The sequence below is a fragment of the Rhineura floridana genome, chromosome 1 (genome assembly GCF_030035675.1).
Source record: "Rhineura floridana isolate rRhiFlo1 chromosome 1, rRhiFlo1.hap2, whole genome shotgun sequence".
Taxonomy (NCBI): Eukaryota; Metazoa; Chordata; class Lepidosauria; order Squamata; family Rhineuridae; genus Rhineura; species Rhineura floridana.
In genome coordinates, this window is record NC_084480.1 from 225909966 (window position 1) to 225926113 (window position 16148).

Below are 16148 nucleotides of genomic sequence, written 5' to 3' on the forward strand. Positions count from 1 at the left end.
CCTTATTGTTCCAGATAATGGGTTTTCTTCATTTGTTATAAACAGAACAGATATGCATTCTAAAACAGATGCTCAAAATTGTTTTTATTTTTGTTGCTGTTCTTAATTCTGCTTCCACAAAAACGTTCATTAATGTTTTATACTCTCTCTCTCTTAAAAATGGATTAATACCAAGCTTACACCTGATTTGTTTGTTTTAAAGTAAAAAAGGCATATGGCAATGTCTATTATGGTATATATATGGTAATGTATAGGGTTTTCTAGTCATTTATTTATTTATAGGATCATTTCTATTTTGCATCTCCGCTCCCAAAAAAGCCACTGAGAGCTGTTAACAAAACCATGTAAGAACATCAAATCATTAAAACAGTAAACAATAAAATGAAACTAATTCAGCAGCAACACACAAGACAAAAAAATGGTTTACAACTAGCAGTTAAGAAAGAATGCTTACTAGTAGATGTCTACCTATTAGTCCACTAGAAGCTGATCTCTACAAACTGGAGACTGAGATCAAGGGTCTCTATAGAACATCATGAAATCAGTTTAAACTTCCCTCCAGTTACCTCACTACCTCACATGCATGTAACCTACTCTGCAGTTACCTCACTTCCATTTTATCTCATTTTTAACAGATTGCTCTGCTCAAAACCAAATCTAGAATGCTTCATAATGAACCCAACAGTGGCCATTTTTGTGAGGTATAAAAAGCAATCAGAACAACCAGTGGAGCAAACCTCTGCTAGGTTCACAGCATCAAGATCACTTTGGGATTTATTAGAATGCATTTACTTTATATATATTACAATTCAGCAGAATCTTCTCGGAAATATTAAAGAAAGTTAGTTTTAATGGCAAATGTCACAAAACTGAAAAGGACTGTACTCTGAAACATTAATGATATGGTTATGATCTTAATGAAGGTTCTAAAACAACACTTGGTAATAAGACCGTCAGCAAAGCTACGTAATTATTCTTTCACACATTGCTGCAAGCTTCACCTGAAAAAGTGAACAGTGAGTACTTCTGAGGGCTAACATATACAGTATGTAATATAAGCTAGCCCTTAACCATGGTTATAGGATTTAGAGCAGTTGGTAGTACCAGTATGCCCTTTCGCCATGGTCCTCCCCTCTTAAGCATGAATTTCCCCATATCCCTTAACTGTGGTTCAGTGTTATGTCCAACATCATTAACAGTAGTTAATGCAAATCTTCTAACCTTATATTTGACCCTCTGATTTGAAGCTGGTTACCAATCCTACATTAAGAATGAAATCTTATTCATGTTAATGTGGACATACCAGCAAATAATGGTTTGGAGTGGTGAGACTTTGCAGTGAAGAGGAAAGGAGATGGCAATGCTATCAGCTTAACATTAACATTGCAGACAAATCTGGCCTTTTGATAGAAAGTTTTCTTGCATGACTACCAGGTGAGCATATGTCAAAAAGAATGAACTGTATATTATAATTGCAAATAATGTCAACAAAATTAGGATTTTTTAAAAAAATTGGCACATTTTAATATATCAAAACACTTATCAGTATGCTGAATAACTGGTTCATCAGTTGTTCATATCAATAGAACTCTTCAAGCAGCACACAACTGTATGATTTAGACTCAATTTGGTATAAAAAGCTTTCAGAATATGACACACTGGTTATCATGTTATTTTAACGCTACCAAAATTTCAGATCATGATATCTCATACACAATACAGCTAGGCTTCAGCACTTCAGCAATCATGTGACTAAAGGCCCAAGCAAACAAAAGCCTTGAGTGCACCTCATTTAATGTCTCATATGATTATATATTTAAGCTAGGATTAATTGCATACATGCAAAAATCATATTCAATCCCTCTATTTGTGCCTTAACTATAAGCCTTTGATGTTTCTATGAAGGATCCACAAAAGGAGATAAGAAGGCATGCTGGCCCTTTAAAACTGAAATGCTTGTTTCCTCTCCATAAGAAAAGTAAATCATGCTATAGTGAGTGGAGCTTTGAAAAAGCATCCATCCATTAAAGTTCATGGATCCTCGTTTCCAGATTGTCCCTCCCCTGGCTGTGTCTCAAGTTACAGCCTTGTACAATCCAAGTCTAAATAATATTCACCATGATAAATGACACCATAACTCCGATATCCACAATCAATCTTTGCTTTAAAGATACATCCATCTTCAATAATGTTGATGGGGATTCTGTAAAATGGGAAACGTGACTGTTTTCCCGACCTCCTAACAGTGGGGGAAGGAAACTCTGAGTGATGGCTGTCAGCTCACATCTGGCTGCAAAAATAAATTAGCCTTATGTAGACAAATGAAAGGACCAGCCCTGACTAGAAAACAGCCACTCCTGAGCAATGGCTAATTTATAGGGATCTTTTCGAGAAAGTTCCTCACTGAGGCTATAGTCCCTTTAGCTATCTCTTTAAATGGTATCTGACGCTGTAAATAATTTTAAGGTGATAGCAGCTATGCATAATGTTTTTAAAGAGGTCTGTGTGAGTGAGAGAATAATAACTTTTCTCTCATACAAAATAAAAATGAGACAGTTGAGGAAAACTTTAGTTACAGCAAAAAATATGTTTATATTATGGCACTTCAATTTATGTTTAAAATAATTTTCACAGCTAAGCCTTTAATCTTAATAGCTATATAATAGGGCAGAATGACAAGACTGCGGGAGGAGACACAATTCAGTGTAAAACTATTTTATTTGCTTTTACTCCTTTTTCTTAAGTGAAGTACTTTTTACAGGGAGTTCTGAAAGCTAAGCAGGTCACCTTATTTGTACAGGTGTGACAGGATTCACATTCTACATTGAAGTTCCGTACAAAAGAAACCCCATCACTTGCCTGTTCTGGCACTTATATTCAGAAAACTGAGCAAAAAGCTTAAGTGACAGAATATTCAAGCAAAAAAATCATACATGGAAGGCTATTCTGTGCTTGTACAGTGCCAGATTGCCCTTTATACCATAGCAACATTATAATACTATGCATGCTTCCTCAGAGGTCAGTCCTACTGAGAACGATGGGGCTTACTCCATAGTAAGTGTGTTTAGGTTAGAAGCTGAAATGCTTCTTTAATTGTTTGGTCATAAGTCTTGTAATGAGAAAATAAGATTTTGGTTCTTGTACAGTGCCCCACAGCATAAATTACGAAAGCAGCTAAACTTTACAGCAATATGCCATCATAAATTGTGTCCCCCCCCACACACACACACACATGATTTCAGAACTCTCTAAGGAAGATTCCATATTTGTGATGATGGTGGAGGTTGTGAGGGTTAATTTTGTGAAGGTTGAAGGACTTACAGTAATGCTGTGAAGACAGAAACATCACAGGCTTTCCTGGCAAGAGGCTCAGAGAGGGTAGGAGGGGACTACGAAATGAACTCTCTCAGGCTTTGTCATGTACGTTTCCCAAGGCCCGGACTGGCCCCTTTGATAAATGACACATGTCATTCTGTCAGAGGCTGACACTGCAGCTGGGAGGGCTAGTGATATATGACTCTACTGAAAAGGAAATCAACTTTTTGGCACTGACTAAGACTGTGCCCTGTGTAAGGATTTTGTTTCTAAAAAAGTGAAAGATAGAATTAGGATTTGAAGGGGGGAGTTGAAAAACAGATTGAACGACAGCTTACACTTAATTTATGTTAACTCGGTAATGGTGAAATGTGCTAGCCTGTGATAAATAAAAGCTACATTAGTCAATTATTAATCACACTCTAACTTGTAGCCAAAACCCATGACTTAAATCTGAGGCCTGAGCTGCCTTACAAACAGATAAGACAGTGTTTGATAGATGTCTTGTATAGTGTAATCAGGAAGGAATCAAAGGCTTAGTGGTTTAACCAATGAGGGCGTGTAGAAGGTTCTGGAGTCTGAGACTAGGAAAAGTGGATAACTGGATTCAAAGCGCTCTTTCACGGAGGATACAGTATATCTTTTGACTGCTCAAAAAGGAGAAAGGGAGAGGGAGAAGCATATCTGACTTTAGTTTTAATCTTTTTTATATAAATACATGGATGTCTTGAAACTGTATTTCCTGTATTTCCCTCCATTCCCTACAACTACGGTGTTAAATCACTTAAATCTGATCACTGTTATGGATTCTAACCGAGACATCAAGTGTTTCAAATATGATCGTTTTGCACAGATTACAATTTAAGCATTTTATTTAATCGAATGAACTCTCATCGGGCTGCAACACATTCATGCAGATGCAAGCTGTAGAGAGAAAGCATAAAGCTGCATAAAATAAATGATTTCTATTCAACCAGGCTCTAAAGACAAAATAAAGGAATGGAGCTCCAAAAAGAAAGAAAAACCTGGAAATGGACCATAGATATGGGGCAGGGAAGCTGGATCTAAGATGCCACAATAAGTATCTGTGAAATACCTCATCCAGGAAGGAAACTGCTGCTGCGTCTTGTCTGTCTTCAGCAGGCAGGTTAATATAACTAACTCTCCTTTCTTAAGGTGCTAAATTTCCCCTCACTGCCCACAGGTCTAGCATAAGATGCCTATATCAATAAAGTTCTGACTATGGATGATATGTGAGGTAGAAGTCATTCACAATCTTGTACTCTCATCATACATAGCAAAATCTCACTCGTGGTGTGTTCCTCATACATGCCCTTATGCATCTGTATAATGTAAAACCCTATTTAAGCAGAAGTGAAGTATGTATGACCTTTTGCTCACTCAATATTGAGAGCCAATAGTAGATTCATGTAAAGGTTTTTGTTTGGACAGTTTTAAACCAGGTTAACTACATTTGTCATCCAAACATTTTCTTTTAGCTTAGCCTCAATACTAAGCAATAGGCATTTTCCAATTTCCATGCATCTGAATAAATTAACACATGCATACAAATCAGCAATATTCTTTTATTTCTATTGGCTCCTACTGGGAGAAAGGGCGGGATATAAATTTAATAAATAAATAAATTTATCTGGGAGATTTCACAGTTATACCTATGAATTGTTTGAACGTCTGTCATGGAACATGAAGGTTTTTGCAACTGGAATCAGGGCCAGCGCCAGAGGGCAGCCAGGTTGGGAGGGTAGTACTTTCGTTCCACAATCTGCGTCAGCATCAGCTCCTGACCCTGCCACGGATCGTGAAGAGGGAGCTCCCAGGCACATCCTCCAATACAGTCAGCACAGGCTTCAATAAGCCCCTTCAGCACACCCCACCTACCTCTCCTGTCCCTGTGAATGAATGCATGCTGCACGCACATGCCTGTTATTAACCAAGATGGCAGCAGGGACTTTCCTAAGCAGCTGATGCCCCAGCTGACATCTTGGTTGATGGCTGGCATGTGCCCGCAGGGTGCACGTCATTCACAGGGACACGAGAAGTAGGTGGGACACATGGGATACGGTTATCCCTGGATATAAACTATATCGGAAGGACAGGGAAGGACGTATTGGTGGTGGTGTCGCTCTATACATGAAAGAAGGCATTGAACCCAGCAAGCTCGAAACCCCAAAAGAGGCGGACAGAATCGTTGTGGGTGGTGATACCATGCCCCAGGAGGGATTTAATACTAGGAACGATCTATCGTCCCCCTGATCAAAATGCTCAGGGAGACCTGGAGATGAGATATGAAATTGAGGAAGCATCCAAACTAGGAAATATGGTCGTAATGGGTGACTTCAACTACCCAGACATAGACTGGCCGCATATGTGTTCCAGTCACGACAAAGAAGCAAAATTTCTAGATATTCTAAATGACTATGCCCTAGACCAGTTGGTCATGGAACCAACCAGAGGGACGGCAACCCTGGACTTAATCCTCAGTGGGGACCAGGACCTGGTGCAAGATGTAAGTGTTGTCGAACCGATTGGGAGCAGTGACCATAGTGCTATTAAATTAAACATACATGTAAATGGCCAATTGCCAAGAAAATCCAACACGGTCACATTTGACTTCAAAAGAGGAAACTTTACAAAAATGAGGGGATTGGTAAAAAGAAAGCTGAAAAACAAAGTCCAGAGGGTCACATCATTCGAAAATGCTTGGAAGTTGTTTAAAAACACTGTATTAGAAGCTCAACTGGAGTGCATACCGCAGATCAGCAAAGGTACCGCCAGGGCCAAGAAGATGCCAGCATGGTTAACGAGCAAAGTCAAGGAAACTCTTAGAGGCAAAAAGTCTTCCTTCAGAAAATTGAAGTCTTGTCCGAATAAAGAAAATAAAAAGGAACACAAACTCTGGCAAAAGAAATGCAAGATAATAAGGGGTGCTAAAAAAAAATTTGAGGAGCACATTGCTAAGAACATAAAAACCAACAACAAAAAATTCTATAAATACATTCAAAGCAGGAGACCATCTAGGGAGACAATTGGACCCTTGGATGATAAGGGAGTCAAAGGTGTACTAAAGAACGATAAGGAGATTGCAGAGAAGCTAAATGAATTTTTTGCATCTGTCTTCACAGTGGAAGATATAGGGCAGATCCCTGAACCTGAACTAACATTTGCAGGAAGGGATTCTGAGGAACTGAGACAAATAGTGGCAACGAGAGAGGAAGTTCTAGGCTTAATCGACAATATAAAAACTGACAAATCACCGGGCCCGGATGGCATCCACCCGAGAGTTCTCAAAGAACTCAAAGGTGAAATTGCTGATCTGCTAACTAAAATATGTAACTTGTCCCTTGGGTCCTCCTCCGTGCCTGAGGACTGGAAAGTGGCAAATGTAACGCCAATCTTCAAAAAGGGATCCAGAAGGGATCCCGGAAATTACAGGCCAGTTAGCTTAACTTCTGTCCCTGGAAAACTGGTAGAAAGTATTATTAAAGCTAGATTAACTAAGCACATAGAAGAACAAGCCTTGCTGAAGCAGAGCCAGAATGGCTTCTGCAAGGGAAAGTCCTGTCTCAGTAACCTATTAGAATTCTTTGAGAGTGTCAACAAGCATATAGATAGAGGTGATCCAGTGGACACAGTGTACTTAGACTTTCAAAAAGTGTTTGACAAGGTACCTCACCAAAGACTTCTGAGGAAGCTTAGCAGTCATGGAATAAGAGGAGAGGTCCTCTTGTGGATAAGGAATTGGTTAAGAAGCAGAAAGCAGAGAGGAGGAATAAATGGACAGTTCTCCCAGTGGAGGGCTGTAGAAAGTGGAGTCCCTCAAGGACCTGTACTTTTCAACTTGTTCATTAATGACCTAGAGTTAGGAGTGAGCAGTGAAGTGGCCAAGTTTGCTGATGACACTAAATTGTTCAGGGTTGTTAAAACAAAAAGGGATTGCGAAGAGCTCCAAAAAGACCTCTCCAAACTGAGTGAATGGGTGGGAAAATGGCAAATGCAATTCAATATAAACAAGTGTAAAATTATGCATATTGGAGCAAAAAATCTGAATTTCACATATACGCTCATGGGGTCTGAACTGGTGGTGACCGACCAGGAGAGAGACCTCGGGGTTTTGGTGGACAGCACGATGAAAATGTTGACCCAGTGTGCGGCAGCTGTGAAAAAGGCGAATTCCATGCTAGGGATAATTAGGGAAGGAATTGAAAATAAAACAGCCGATATCATAATGCCGTTCTATAAATCTGTGGTGTGGCCGCATGTGGAATACTGTGTACAGTTCTGGTCGCCTCATCTCAAAAAGGATATTATAGAGTTGGAAAAGGTTCAGAAGAGGGCAACCAGAATGATCAAGGGGATGGAGCGACTCCCTTATGAGGAAAGGTTGCAGCACTTGGGGCTTTTTAGTTTAGAGAAAAGGCGGGTCAGAGGAGACATGATAGAAGTGTATAAAATTATGCATGGCATTGAGAAAGTGGATAGAGAAAAGTTTTTTTCTCTCTCTCATAATACTAGAACTCGTGGACATTCAAAGAAGCTGAATGTTGGAAGATTCAGGACAGACAAAAGGAAGTACTTCTTTACTCAGCGCATAGTTAAACTATGGAATTTGCTCCCACAAGACACAGTAATGGCCACCAGCTTGGATGGCTTTAAAAGAAGATTAGACAAATTCATGGAGGACAGGGCTATCAATGGCTACTAGCCATGATGGCTGTGCTGTGCCACCCTAGTCAGAGGCAGCATGCTTCTGAAAACCAGTTGCCAGAAGCCTCAGGAGGGGAGAGTGTTCTTGCACTCGGGTCCTGCTTGCGGGCTTCCCCCAGGCGCCTGGTTGGCCACTGTGAGAACAGGATGCTGGACTAGATGGGCCACTGGCCTGATCCAGCAGGCTCTTCTTATGTTCTTATGGGCAGGCTTATTAGCCCCATGCCACCTATATGGGGGGTTGGGGCTATGGTACCATAGGCCCAGGGCAGGCTGGTGCCCAAGGGATTAGTCATGCCTGGCACTGGCCCTGACTAGAATATAAAGCCCCCTATAAGACTTTATTAATTTCTATATAATTAGGACTTGTAGTCCACTCTGCCTCTATACCACTGTGTAAGTTACAACATAAAAGTATAATGAAACCTTAGGAAAAAAGCCAGTTCTCCATCTGCATCACACATTAGCTCTTCTCTGTACATGGAGTTGCCTTTCATTCCCTAGTGCCTCCCTAGGGCTGGGTTACTGACTGACCAGGAAAAAAATAGCCTGGCCTGTTGTGCCTTTTCACAGCAATTTGACCTGCCAAAATCAACAGGTTAAACTTTTCACAGCTAATAAACATTATTGTCTTCTAATACCTGCATATCAAGAAGATTAGAAGTACTGCTTAAGGAGGCTGGTTGAAAATTGGCAACTTGGTGTAGGCCAAAGATAACACAAGATGGTCAAGGAGAGGAAAGTGAGGTGCTCCATGCAACACATGGAACCACGTCAACTTCCGTCATGGTTAGCTTCCCTATCAGCAGTCGCCTCAAAGCATTTCCAACACAGCATAGGCAGAAAGTAAAAAGGAATGCAACAGACCAAGAGAAACAGAAGGTAGGAAATGTAGCTTCTCCCTACCCATTGAGTTGATGGACCATTATGTAGTTTTCAAATAATAATCAGGCAGCAAATTAAATCTGTAATAAACCCTCACTCCTAATAAAAAGTTAAATTGTGCCCGGAAAACCCAAGCCCAAATACGTTTTCCAATGCTTCTGAATCAGGTGAGATTCAAGTATGGAAAGGAGTTCCAGAGCTTGGTGGCAACAACCAAGAATGCTGCTCCAGATGCCCTTATGATATATCTGGATCTCAGGACTCCGTGGCAGTGATAGTTTGTTGTTGACCCTTGTGTGAAATACATTTTGTTGGGAGGGGACCAACCCAATTTAGTTTGATTATACACCAATATCCAATTATATACAGTACCTTCTGATCAGAGATGAACGAAGAAAAATGCAGTTAAATTTGAAGTTTTTGTCAGATAAAAATATAAAAAATCTAAATTATTGTACAACTGCCACGTATAACAAAATTAGTGTATATGATATATAGACAATACACATGTATTAATGGATAATTATTATATATGATAGATGATATACATTTAAGATAAATATTTTATTATTTAATATGTTTTCTGGGTTTGGTGGACCACCTAGAGCCTGTGGGTCCTCGTGCACCACAAACTCTGCATACCCTATATGGCAACCACTGTGAGGACTTGAATCAATTAGGATTAGTTCACACATTTACCCAAACCCAGAATTTTCAAGTACATACTGTACAGGGACTCTGATGGGCAGATGGAGCTTTACATGAATCAGTGAGTCCCACTACATCATGTCAGCAAACATTGTGCCAGTATTGTTCAAAAAAGGGGGGAAATCCTTAACTGCATAGAGCTCTGTATGTACATCAATCCCAGAAAAATTTTGGATCATAGCCAAAATATTTTCACCATGGTTAATCGGCCATCAAATAACTGGTGTTTATCTGTAGGCACTTGCAAACTCATATGTAAGCAGCTGTTGAAGCTTGGTGGAGTTATACTATGTGGTAACTGCAAGCTCTCTCTGCTACACTATGGGAACAGTAGGCAGTACCCTGAATAAAATTAATTTACCTGAGAACAAATGCCAGGCCCTTATTAGAGAAGCATTTTATGTTGTTTTCTTGCCCATCACTTAAAAAGCAAAGACCACATGCAATAACCAAAAGAATCAGGGCCATGGGGCCGGATTTGTTTCTTATGACATCTGGTCTCAAACAGGAGGAAGCATCAGGCACGCTGGCCCAAATTCAGGAAAGCACTTAAAGCATATTCTTAAATTTAAATACATAAACACCCTCATCTTTAAGTGCTTTCTTGAATAAAGCTTCAACAAGGACCACTTCTTATCATAGGTACTGTGCTATTTGATTGCATTTTCAATTGTTTATGAAAGCTGCACGTATTTTCCAACAAACCTCAGAAATCCGTTTACTTATAGAATTACCAAAAGCACCTCACTCATTTGGGCACGTATGAAACAAAAGTGACCAGGTTTTTATTTTATGTGTTTAAGAATGAATGGGATAACATACCAAGAGAGAACTACTGCAAAAAGAATATAAAAGGAAAATATTCCCACAAGTCCATTTTTAAGTGATTGCGCTCAACAATAATCTTCCTTTTATTCATTCCATTTTCTCTAGCAGTTTTTGTTTACTCAGAATGACTGTATCCATATGTACCAACATGCTAGGTGCTGTACCTTTATTTAATAGATTTCTGCCCCCACCTTTCAGAGCAGATTGTACTCACAAGGCAGTTTACAAGTTCATAAGCTGGTGCAAATCACACATTCATCATATACAGCTTAATTTACAAAGCTAAACACTAAAAAGAAGTTCTCTAAACCTCCTTCATCCATGAAGCATTGAACGCTGAGATTAAAAGCTTAAAAAAATATATACATGAGACAAATATCACTACAACGTTTGGATTTTATGCACAACACACCATGTTTTTCCTATATGTGGTGATACAGAACTGACAGAAGAAACCAGAAGGTGTTGATTTCAGCTTTACCTCAGCTTTAAGAAGTAAAAAATAAACCTACACTATCTCAGAAGTTAAAATCTCGGGAAAAGTAAGCTTACTTTAATTTGTAAAAAAGGGGAAGGAAAAAAAGACAGCTGTTGCCTAAATTGATACTGCTTTCACTGCTTTCAAACCCAGATATACTACAATGGGTGATTAGCTGCTAATTAATTAAATAAACACAAAAATAGAACACAGTGAAAAAAATGCTTTACAATTGTCGTATTTTAAAAGAAAGTCATATGAAACCAAAAATTGTTAGTGACGTGCCCTATCTGAAGCAGTTATTATCCGGCATGCTAGAAATCAAACTAGGAAGGAAAATAAGAAATAAGAGAAAATGCTGAATTTTAAAAAATGCACACAAACTGATGGTTGAAACTTTTGCACCTTATTACCAAAACATATTTTTAAGAGTATAAAAAAAAATCAGAGTGCAGAATGTTTATTACTGGGGTCTGTCTTTAAAAGGTTTATACTTTTACTTTATGACCTGTCCTTGATTTTACACTTCCGCTCATCAGAAAGGGATTTATAAAATAATCCTGAAGGTGAGGAACAGACATCTGTCGGGAACTGGCTGGGTTTCACTTTGCGAAATTTAAGGAGGGAGAGAAATCCTGTTAAGCTCTTTAGTCACCAATAGACATCAAAGGTAATAATTAAAGAGGACAGACAACATAAAAATAAATTTATGTTTATAATGCACAAGCACTCTAGTGTGTAAAACATATTTTAACAGTGAAAGAAAACACAACATGGGAGGGAAAAAAATCTATTGGGCTCTTTTGTTTGCTTGTTTGTTTGCCTATTTGAAACATTTTTTTCTTTTTTTAAGTATAAGACTTTCAAAACCTTTACCATCTGTGGGTACATGAACTATAGATGACCCCAAATGATTTGCACTCTGCCCAGAATCCCTTAGAAAGCAAAGGAAAAAGTATCATTAAGAATGACTGATGACTGCCAGTCATGGTTGACCTCACCCAAGCTTTGGTCTCTGCCTCAGTAATAAGCTGTCCTTTATTAGCACCAACACTCCATAAAAGGGGTGTGTTTAGTCACAGGATAGTGGCCTCCTAATGCTCATTGCTTGGCTTTGAAAGATTGATTAGTGCTCATTTTTACTGCCTTCACTGCAGATACAGTGACAGTAACACAGAGCATCAAGGCCTGCAGCACTATGGATAACTCCAGATTCAAAGTCAGAGATTTGGGGAGGAGAATAACCGCAGTTGGAATGTTTTCTAAAAACAAAAAAGAAAGCCTCAGAAACAACACTTGAGAGACTCATAATCTCATTTAAGCGCCAATACCATAAGGATGTGACCCCACACATAGTTAAATAATGTATTTTGCTTATACTTGTTTATTTTTATCCTGTCTCCCCCCACCCCCCAACTTGAAGCTAGCAGACCAAGATCTGGCTAGAGATGTTTTATATAAATACTTGCAATGTAAGAATGGTACTTGAAATGTAAAAGTTATAGGCCCTGTTTGTTGATAGGTTAGTGTTTTTCCTTGTTTCTGGCTTAATAACTCAGACTTCTTGCTTTCATCTGCTTTTGCCTCAAGACTTTTACAACTTGCCAAAATAATTGATATCCACATTTAGTTTTCAAAGACTGGAATTTCATAATGAGTTTTTGTGTAGAAGAAAAGTCTTCTGTATATTCTGATGGCTAATGTTCTTGGTTCAGATCCTCTTGCAACTGTAATTTTCACAAAGTGTGAATTTTCAGGAAAAGGAGGAAATGGCCAAAGAGGAAAAAATGTTTAACCTAAGGAACTTCTCCTGTCCAATCTATACAGCACTTTCCTTCCATTTCTATTCTTATACTTCACAATCAAAGTCAATGGCTTCATTCAGACATTATGTCAACCAAGGCTTGTGTTAACAATAGTCTGAGCTTCAACAATCATGCTAATTATGGTTTAGAAGTGATTTCTTATTCCAGCCTCTCAGCATTCCAGTCTCTTGGTGTAGTGGCCTTGGGAAGTAGGGGAAATGACCAAAACTATACTTTGTCAATTTAGCTATCATGCCAACACTTGTAGTTAAACTTCCTTAACTATAGTTTGGTTTGATATCTTAAATAAGCCAAGAAATGCCTGTGACTGAATCCAACAAAATGAGAAAGACAAATAATAACATGGCAATGGGTGAGATCCAACATAGCGCAAGTAGGCATTTGCTCATGCAACAGGTCTTCCTTTCCTCTCCTCTCACCTCCAGCCCCTGCACACCTCCAAAATCTACTCTGGAGGGTCCCATTACACAAGTAGATTTCCACTGTGAAAGTGGGCAGTCATCATTAGATCATTAGATTACAACCAATGTCAGAAGTTTTTAGATCACAGAGATATGTGCTATTATAATCTGTCAGTATAAATATATATACACATAGTAATGAAGCCCAGCAATGTCCCTTACAGAACATCCTTGTTCAGCAGGCAGGATGCGAGCTTTTCCATGAAAAGCCATAACAAATATCTGACAATCTAATTTCGCTGTATTTCCTTGTTGTTTTCCTTCACCACCTGTTTCTCTCTCTCACACACCCACTCACACACACACCCCTCTTGTAGTAAAAACATTACTACCTTGTTCCTAGGGGAGATGTAACTCTACCTTTCCAGCAAGGCCAGATAGTTTTAAATCCAATTAATTCTGCTTGTGTTCAAACCTTCCTGCTTTTTCTTTTAAAAACACTCACTTTACTAAGTTAACATGGTCTGCCATGAACACATGAACACTCTGTGTGTGTGTGTGCACGTGTGTGTGTGCGTGTGTTTAAATGTTGGTTTGATCACCTGTGGAAGAGGGGGAAATTGTATAACTCCAGCATTTTAAATACTGGTGTTCAAGACTGTATTTGTAAAATCTCACTGGCTATTCTACAGATGTGCCTTCACTTTATTTTTAAAAAATCTTATAAACTCCTCAAATCCAGTATTTTACCAAAGCTATGAATTGTTACTGATAAACAATGTGCCCATATGGCTCTTCATGGGAGATAGTTAGGTCACCTGTTATAGTAAGATGCCGCTGAGAAAGAAGTTTTACAGTTTTATCAGGAATGGGGAACATATGGCCTTCCAGATGCTATTAGACTACAACTCCTATCATCCCCAACCACTGTCCATATTGGCTGAAGCTGTTGGGACTGGAGTCCAACAAAATCTGGAGGGCTACAAGTTCCCCATCCCTTTTCTCTATAGCTGGAAACTGAAGCACAATAGATTCACACCAAACAACAGTACAACTGTCATTTACTGTACTAGCACTTCTGGAGCACATTTTTGTACTACAAGATACTAGTTTTATACTAGTAGTTTTTAAATACATATACCTGAGTGTTGAGTTGCCGCAATAATATCAGTTAGATATGGTGACAATTTGCCAGTAAGATATATTAACCATTGTTGCAAATATAATTAATTACTGTGTCTAGCTTTTTCCTGTTTCTTTATTCTGAGCCTTACAAAGTTATATACTGGTGTCCACAATCAAATGTCTCAAGATCAAGTTCATACTTTTATTATTCATCTGGCTGTGGTCAATTTTATACCTGATTATAAAAGTATTACCTTTTATCTTTTATACAATGTGTCTTACCATGAAAATATTATTTTCTAAGACAAGACTCAGATCAGAAATCTACTGAAATAAATACTAGACATTAGTGGAACCTTGATGCTTTGTCCCAGGCCATAATGAAACCAATGCACCTGTCTAATGTGATTCTTTGCATAGATGTTATCACCATGTATCCTCTTATATCACTCACAATTTATGTTTTTAATATGTAGTTAAACGAACAACAACATAAAATAGGACCTAACCCATGCTTGGTATTATCAGATAGCTACATAAGGTGCAGTCCTGCTTGAAACAGAACTCAGCAGATCTCCAAGACCAAAAAGCTGTTAATAAGGATATGCTATACAGATGAAAACTAATACTTTGATACTGTGAACATTGGAATTACATGAATTCTCTTTAGCTATTTTCCTGAAGGATGCACTGCAGCCACAGTAATAAAAAATATTATGTTCCAACATCAATAACAGAGTGATCTATAATTCACTGAGAAACAGAAAAGCTGTAATTCTAATGCTGCATTCCATTGCACACTTACTGGGAGAAAGCCCCACTGAACAAAGAGAGCCTTAACTTCTGAATAAACATGCAAAGAATTGTGCTGTAAATCAAATCGCATCCCATCATATATGTTTCCTACTCTAACCCCAATTAAAAAACCGTCCCTTTCCTATATGCTCTGGCTCTGAATTTTCCATACATACAAAAGACATGCAAGGAGAGGGGGAGCAGCTCCCAAAATCTGCCTAGCAAATATATCACTAAAGAACTGCATGTATAGATCAAGAAAGGATTTTAAAAAATGTTTAAAACATTACTGGCTAACAGACCAATTCCAGAGAACAAGGGCAATATTACAGATTTTGTTACTACGTTGCAATTGGGCTATGTAAAATGATTAAATCAGTGGTTTGAAATCCAGATACATTAAAACCAGTATGAGCTCTTCAGTGGCATATCTCCTATTTATTTTAATGATTCTACATTAACACCCTGTATTAGTTAAATGGAACTCAGTGTAAACCGCATGCTAACTATTTTAAGATGAATGTTCAATTCAGCTTCTGTGTTCCCTCACTGAGCATCAGGTCCAAGGAGGTGCTCTACTGAAAAAGGCACTTAAACCTCAGTCTGAGATCAGAAAGGGATGCAAGTTGGTATTCATTATGTAAAGCTGCCTATATCCTTCAAAACAGCCCTGCTTCAGTTTGGCTTTTCAAACAGGTTTGATTTTTAAATATGACATAACAGCAATATATACTCAATAAACAAAGCAGATATACTCTAAATAGGGTCTCTTTGATGTATACACCATTTTCCATACTATCTATAGAATATATTTATTTATTCATTCATTACATATTTAAACTGCCCATCCTCCCAAATTTGTTACAATATATATGATATAAAATGCCACCCCAAGCCAGACTTGCAAGTGGTGGCAGAATTGTGCTGAGTCTGTTAGGAGAAATGATTAATATATGTTACCTTGTGTTTACAGTAACGAACTGACAAACCCAGATTTTGTCTTTACACTAACAAACTGCAGCGAACTGGATTTAATAAGTCTACAGAAAGATTATAATATTA

General features: G+C 38.4%; 1 protein-coding gene across 3 annotated transcripts in view; it reads right to left on the bottom strand.

Moving 5' to 3' along the window:
- The window catches only part of TSHZ1 (teashirt zinc finger homeobox 1), a 118574-nt gene that overhangs the window by 93817 nt on the left and 8609 nt on the right, over positions 1–16148 (bottom strand). Inside the window, exon 1 of one of the 3 annotated variants that reach the window (XM_061594345.1) lies at positions 2118–2210. The exons of the other annotated variants lie outside the window; for them this stretch is intronic. The gene's annotated coding sequence lies outside the window, so the exon portion shown is untranslated. Of the gene's footprint in view, positions 1–2117; positions 2211–16148 lie in introns of those variants that run through there. 3 annotated transcript variants of the gene reach the window in all.